This window comes from Aptenodytes forsteri, unplaced genomic scaffold, assembly GCF_000699145.1.
Source record: "Aptenodytes forsteri isolate BGI_AS27 unplaced genomic scaffold, ASM69914v1 Scaffold54, whole genome shotgun sequence".
NCBI classification, from domain to species: Eukaryota; Metazoa; Chordata; class Aves; order Sphenisciformes; family Spheniscidae; genus Aptenodytes; species Aptenodytes forsteri.
Window position 1 is genome coordinate 18095543 of NW_008796044.1, and position 8021 is coordinate 18103563.

The following is an 8021-nucleotide window of genomic DNA, read 5'->3' on the forward strand; positions in this document are numbered from 1 at the left end:
GTCCCCTCGCCTCCCCTGACGGGGGTCGGCTGCAGGCAGGGGGTAAAAGCGCGGCTGGGGGTTTGGGGACGAGCAGGTCATGCTGATGGCACTCCGCAGATGAAACGGGCTGCGAGACAGCCACGCAGCATCGCCCTCAACGCAGAAAAGCTTAATGTTTGAGTGCGACTGTAGAAGTGCCAGGAGCATCCTCTGCAGGATTCAGAGGTATGCGCACAGGTATGTAGAGACCCATTTCCCCATCTCTCTCAAGCGTTCAGCAATTCTGGAAGGCCATCAGATACCACGGGGCAGCAGTGGCTCTGTCACGCGCGGGAGTTATGCCCAAGTTGCAGCCACAGCGTCAGTTTGAGCCGGGATGCCGAGAGCTCGCGGCCATCACGCTGCCTGTGTTTATGGCAAGTTAAAGTACACAACAGGGGACTGTCGAGTCTTTCTTCATCATTCCTTCCCACATAAAGCACAAAGCCAACCCCGTCACCAGCACCCCCAGCCTTTGTAACCCACAAAGACATTAGTATTTTACAAGCTGTTAGCGCAGAACAAAGTTTTTCTTGCTTTCTGGTGCCCTCTGCTGCAGTGCACCTATCAAGGAACAGCTTACCAGAACCACATGCTCTCTCGGTCATGCAGCTGGGTCACTAGACCAGACCTACACCCCTGATCTGTCTGCTGCCCTGGTTTTGTCTTGGGCTTTCCCCAGTCTTTCTATCAGCCACTGTGTCCTCGTCTTTTCTCCTCATCCTCTCTCTTGAAGCAATGCATACTTCCAGTTGGAGAGCCGAGTTTGGGGAAAGAGATCAAATACTTCTCCCTACAACACTGACTCTATGTGGGGAAAGGACTGCTGAGGATCATTTTGAACCCCCCCAAGAAGAGCAAGCCCTCTTGCAACTTGCCACGCATGAGAGCCAGAGAAAAGCTACTGTCCATGCAAAAGGGCAGTGGTTACTATGCGATTCTGAGGGCGCTGCAGAAATCCCCCCAGAAGCTTTGGCCACGCACACTGGGCCCTCTCTCTCTCTCTCTTCGTTGTTAGATGCACATCAGCTCAGCTGAGCTGCTCCTCAAATACCATTCTCAGGGCTGCTTCTCCACTCAGTGCATGCGCCAGCTATAGGGAGTGTTAAGGAATCAAGATAACTTTAAGTATGGGCTGAGGCTTGATGCTCCGCTCCCCTCCTCAGCCAGGGCCAGAGCCTGCTGTCCCATCTTTGTTGTTGGCAAAGATTGTCCTTCAAGAACCAGTTCACGGCCTGAACTTCCCTAAATTATGCGGGATGCTAATCTCACTGCACAATATAACCACCTCCCAGGGAACAGGCGAGGGAGAGCGTACCTGGAGTGACTCTGTCCAGGAGACTCTTCCTTGTCTGCTCAGGCGCTCCTAGATCACCTCCAGCATCCTGTACAAAGGACGGCCACAAATATAGTTGTTACCTAATTATGATACAGCTAAAGCTCTAAGCCCCACCCCAATTACTAGGAAACAGTGAACAACTGTGCTTAGGCCCTGTTTCCAGTTATTTTTCTAAAGGTTTGCCAAATTTCAACTTTTTGGCAAGATAATGAAAAGGAAAGATACCCAATATCCCAGTTCCTTTTATTCATCGCCCACAAAAGCACAGTCCCTGGAGAGTCCTAAAGCAGGACTGAAGTATTCAAAGACAATCAAATCTCAGCGACCAAATCAAAACAGAACTTATACTTCATTACAATACTCTGTGGGCTGCACTTCACACTAACTTCTGCCTTCTCCCCTACCTGCTATTTGTGATCTTAACAAAGGTCTCTTGCTCCCACGGCGATATAAATAAACGAGACCACGCTGTGCTAGTGGGCACTGAGTTGCTGCGTTACAGCAGGTGTGCAATATAGTATGTTACATCTCCACGTCTTTGATTCTTACCAAGACTCCTTGGGATCCACCTGCATCGTGCTGCGGGAGCTCTGGGAAGCACTATTCATCCCAGAAGGGGACCGTGCTTATGCTGGAGAAATAAAACAGGATATGAAAATTAGGTATAGACAACTGAAGGGAGGGGGCAAGGGTTATCAAATGCAAGTGCTTAGAGGGATTGGAGATTAGGAAGAAGGTTGTGTTCTCCCCTGAAGCAATCTCAAGGCATTTTCTGAGGAGGTGTTATCCAAATGATCTGCTTTTTGAAATATGATAAATCTAGTGCAGGTCAGAAGAGCTGTTTTCCTGTCCTTCCTGGCTGCCTACGACCAAATTAATTCTGCTAATCCATATATTAGTTCTGGCTAAAGACAGGTTGTAAAAATGTTGTAGCTCTCTAAAAAGGCCATTGCTGAACGCCATCTGTTAATTTATTTTCTTGGGTCACCAAAAATAACAAAAAAAACCCCCCAACCTTCTTCCTGTCGCAGCCACAGCTCTTTGTTAATGCCGCCTTGTGCTAGAGCTGCCAGGGATAGCAAACCTGGCCTGCTGGTCTTTGGCACCTGGAGCCGAGCAGCTCTCCACCCGCAGCAGCGGTATAAGCTTGCTGAACCTTTTATTCATTTATCCCTGGCAAGCGAGATGTTCGTGCAGACCAGGCACTCACTTTGCCGTCTTGTTTCTTTGGCCGATTCCCAAAGGTTCTCCAGTTCTCCCTGGGTCCTTCAGCAAAAACGGGGAAGCTAAAATCTGGTATTTCTCTGTACAGATGCAAGCAGAATGGTTTATGTAGAAGCAGAGTTAACGTTCCAGGCCACCTTTATATATCACAAAGCAGCAAAAATAAACAGATAAAAAGGTTAAGAAGTTACCTTTTTTTTTTTTTTACTTTACAGGCAAGCTTTGGAGTCCTGATTTAAGACAATGTAAAACTCTTGCTTAACACACACTTAAATGCCATTATGCCCGGTACTTTGGGAGGAGTGATTGACTTAGATTCATCAAGAGCTCTTTTCCCTGCCAATAAAGTGCAGAATGTAACAACACAAGGCTCACAAAAGCTGATTCCCAGACAGCTACTGGTTTCTGTGAGCTGCAGGTCAGATGCAATGATTCATGGCATAAAGGAAATTCTGAGACATTGCAACAGATCAAGGGACAACGCTGCTGTCGCTTGGCGCTCGGAATGAGCTGTGCTGCTGAGACCTTCTGCAGCTGGAGTCCTCTCTCCCTTTGTCCATCAGCACTGCCACCAGCATGGGGCAGATCTCTGACAGGAGAGCACTGTGGAGAAGCGCGCAGTTCTTTTTAAACACCTTGTTATTTCAGAAAGCACACTATTTCTAATGTCAATTCAAGAGAAACCCTGCTAATTTCAAAAGCTTCGGATGCATAAAAACTGCTTCAAGAGAATTGGATTTGGTGGCTCCTTTAACTGCTAAGGCATCAGTTGTTATGCAAATTATTCCTAATGGCTCAGGAATTAAACATATATTACAGTGCTGAATGCTCCTGCAAGGATTTTAAACTCTGTGGAATATTTGGACCTGCTAAATCCACGGTGAATTTAGATGAGCTGTGAATTTTCTACAGGTAAAGAGCTGGGGCAGAGAATGCAAAGGACTGGAGAGGCACAAATGTGTCCCTGGAGCCCCTCTGTCCTGGGGAGAGGAAGGAAAATGCCCCTCGCTGCATGGGTGGTGGCATTGCAGTAGCACAGTTCTGACAGTGGGGAGATCAGTGGGAGTTGCTTTACTTCTCCACGTTGTGACCCTAGGTACAGGCAATGAAAGTGGAGAGAAATAAATGCTATCACAGCCCCTTTTACTTCACACACAGCCACAGCGAGCAAGTGACCATCCTACCCGCCACATGAATACTGCAGCAAGACCAAGGCCTTCTGAAGATGGCTGCATCTTTCAGCAAGACCAAGGCCTTCTGAAGATGGCTGCATCTTTCAGGGCCGAATAAAATCCTTGATCTTCAAATCCAGGTGGTGCAGATAAACAGAACGCCTTCACATTTTCCAACGCAAGCAGGAGGAAGCAGCTGATTGGTAACTATTCATTTCTCACAATGTCGCCTCCTGAGGATTTTTAGAAATCAAATGGTTTCATAGCTACTTTTTTAGCAGCACTACCACCAAGCACCTTATTAAACTTTCACTGGTTATACTGACAATATATGAGACCTATAAGTCTTTTCTACAGAAGGGCTATCCTTCTAAGCTGAAAGTCAATAGGAGCTGTAGGTCCATTTCCCCCGTGCACGCTGAGTGGTCCCGGTGAATGTAAGTGGGATGGCTGGAACCGGGTCCCGAATTTCCCTGCCTCCTCATGTTAAAGGGCAGTATTACCACGCTCCACCTCATGCCAGGTTCGCATTATCCTGCTAGAATCCCATCAAGTTCGCAGGCACCATCTGAAAACCAGAGGATGTTTGGGATGGGTTCTTGCATCATCTGTGTGGAACAAGCAGTATTTAATAAATACAAACTCTGAGATACATGGAAAACTGCATTTGAATGGTTGGTGTTGAGAAACATCATCCAAACTGGTTAGTGAAGTCCTTGAGTTACAGCTGAACCTTGCTCATTTATGAGAAAATGCCTTTTATCTGCAAATAATCTTCTCCCCCTCTCCCTGCCCCTTCACAGACTTTTGCTCAATTGTTTATCTATGGAAGGTTACTGCATTTCTCCACGGAACAAAGGAAGAGCTATTTTCCTTCACAATGCATGCTCTTTGTTTCGCATGAAAATATCAGCAAGGAAAGTGGAAAATCATGGGCTTTGTCATCCTATTTATTCTGGGAATGCTGATTTCATTTCAGAGGAAAATAAGTTTTCCTTGAGGTACAAATCCCATCCGTAGTCAATAGCACCTAAGCTTCACTTTTCTGCAAAGCAGCAGCGCCCCGTCCGACTCAGACTATCCCCCATATTCCCTTTTTCTTCCTCCGTTGCTTCCAGCCTGGCACCTCACCTTCCCTATGGCTCAGGGAACATCACGTGGGAGGGAGCAGGACCTGGGATACCATCTCCCAGGTTTTGAAGTGTCAGTAGAAACGCCTTTGCTCTGACTAGATGCTTTGCTTGATCTCCCGCTTTATTTCTTGGTTTTGTGCGGTGTGAATAATTACAGTCATATAACCTTGACCTTCCTCTCCTGAGGGGGTGGCAAAGGCCCCAGGCTCTCTATGCCGTTTACTACACTGTAATATTGATAGTTTGAAAGTTTGTGAAACTTCTTCACAGGAAAGATAAGTCTCCTCAGCCACACAGTTCAAAATAGAGGCCAGCTCTCTACGGCTTATGACGTAGAACTAGCAAACTGCATTATTTGTGTTTAAAAAAGTAGTAGTAAATTAATTTAATCATGGGTTTCTGTACATTGTTTTTGTCCCAGCCAGTAAATTAAAAATATCAAGACAGTTGGCTTGAAATCTCCTGCGAAGCAGCCCACAGTATTCCGTAAATAGCCCCACAAAAAATACTTGCTTTGTAGGTTTTTGGTGACACAGAAAAGGAGGCAAAACTTCTTTTGCTTTTTAAGGCTGGAAATTTCAGATGACTGAAGAGCATAACACCCATAATGCTCCAGGTTTTTATTATCTGTATTAATAAAATTTATTCAAACAGCTTAATTTCTGCTGCACAATCTGATCAGAATATGACCAGCGCTCAGTAAACTGAGGGCAGCTCACTGGGATCTGGTCCCCTGGTACTTGGCACTCAGCCTGAAAGGTGGGCAACCAAAAGGCATCAACAGATAAGGGGGAAGGTCGGCAAACGGGATGCGCCCCATGCTGCAGTCTGGAAACAGTACGGAGGCTTAGCCAGAAGTGTTGTTTTCTTCTTAATTACGGAAAGTATAGGACTAACCTAACACTCGCTGACAGACTGTGAAAAGGAGCACAACCACACGGCACGGGTTGCCCACGAAGGATGAAGCGAGCACACGTGGGACAGGCGGTTGGATGCATCACTGGAAAATTACCTGGGGAAAGAGCTCCTTGCGTCAGGGCGGTTAAACGAGAGCAACCAGTTCACGCTTGGCACGGCACGAGGCACACTTGTAGACATCCTCTCTCCTCTTCTATGACCTCCGGGGGACGTGCCCTTCTGCTCTGCGGCCACGAGGAATGCCAGGACCTGCAGTCGGGAACAGTCTCAGTAACACCCCCTCCTTCGGGACCTCAACCCAACACAAGCCCCCGGAGAGGTGATGGGACCTCAGCAACCCTCAGGTTGCCCCCTTGGGTGCTGAGCAGTGAGGGTCCCTGGGGGCCTGGTGCATGGAGACCCCTCTGAAGGAGAGGTGCCAGGCTGGGGATAAAACGGGTGGGATTTGATGGCATCCTTGTGGGTCTCAAAGGATACATGGGTGCAGGGGCTGATGCCTTCCTCAGGGCTGTGGAGGCAGGGACAGATGGCAGCACCTCTCTGCAAGCACCCACAGAAAGACCCTCCCAGCGACGCGCAGTCCTCAGCGTAGCAGTGAGCCCGAGGACATACCCTGCCACACCTGAACCAATTCAAGCAATAGGAACAACTTCTCCCTTAACATTTGTAACATAAGAAAATGTTTTTTAAAAGAACCTACTCTTCTGAATTTTTCTCCCTCCTCCTCTCGCTCATTTGCAGATAAGAACTATAATCCTAGGGTATAGCTGAAAGTTTGCAATGCAAAAATCACAGACTGTTGAGATTTACTTATGCCTGCAATGAATTCTAGTAAGGAAAAGAAATCAACATTGAAAGCAAGGCATAGCAATTAATGTTTGGATGCATGCTCATTACTAGCTCTCTACAGTAGGCCAGGCAGAACTGTGGCGCTGCCACAAGCTAGAAAGCATTGCTAATACAGCAGAACACTAGACACAAGCGGCTGCCTCAGCAGAGAGCGAGGTTGCTGTGTATGCCATGTAAAAAGGCAGTAATAAGAGGTGTGCAATTCACGTAGAAATACTGAATTGCTACAAGCAGCATGAAGATTACACGCTATTATGTGAAAGAACATTAGAGTGGCAAAATGATTTTGAGGAACTGTCTCAGCGCCAGCTTGTTAGCAAGAGATAAAATAGCTTTTCAGAGATTCGCACAAAGATGGAGAGAGAAGGGAAAGGCTGCCAAAGAAAGACTGAGCAATCTGTGGGCAGAGGCTCTTCCACCACCAGTGAAGGTGTGAAGAGGCAGAAGGGAGGGCAGCATCAACGAGAGGGGAGAGAGACACACTGCGTGGGGATCGATGCACCTCGAATTGCCTTCAAAATGGAGACTTTGGCACAGGCTGATACTCCATTTTATTCAAGTCCTAAGACAGTGAAAACAAAAACGAATCTATTTTCTGTTTTCTTATCCATCCTTGTACAGACAGTTACTTTTATCTGTCTTCATACCACACTGACTCTGTTCATTCTGTGTTCAGTCTCTCTTGCTGTTTTCCTAGACAAACTGTTCAGCCATTCAGGAATCGATTTAGCGATCTCAATTGCAACACTCAGTGGAGGAGAAAACAAGTTTGCAGGCTGAACGTCATCCCTCCAGGAGGTCTTCAGTCCTACTCCTTCGCCTGGGGCAAGGCATTTGTCTGGGATTTTTTGTTTCCCCTGTAGAACAGAGAACAATGATAATGTTAAATGCTTAAGCAGAAGTAATTGATGTGGCAGCAGAGACAGCTTCTCTCTTTATAAAAAGAGAAGCTCTCTTTTCTCCAGGTGTACATGAAAAGATGCAGGCATGTTGTAAAGATTTCAACATTTATATAGATACACATATGTACATTGTAGATGCAATATAGATAAAAGACATGTAGAGAATAGGTATGATTATATATAGCATCACACAGAGTTGAATGTATTTCAAAAGACTGACCCATCCACCTGCCTTCTGACTTATTTTGAGGCACGAGACTAACCCAGTAGAATCGCAGCTCCCGCAGAACACCAGAGGCTTCTCAGAGAACGGAGACCCGAGTTTGCAGTGATTTCTACCCAAAGCTGCACCGCTTATTTGCTACTGAAACAAAAAAATAATCGTTTTAGGAAGCTGGAAGAGGAGTAAATCCATGAAGCGTTTGCCCCTGCCCGGGGAGTCTCCGACGAGCCGAAACACACC

General features: G+C 46.7%; 1 protein-coding gene across 1 annotated transcript in view; it reads left to right on the forward strand.

The window, feature by feature from the left end:
- SOWAHA (sosondowah ankyrin repeat domain family member A) overlaps positions 1–8021 on the forward strand; it is a 12043-nt gene that overhangs the window by 2100 nt on the left and 1922 nt on the right. The window lies entirely within an intron of this gene.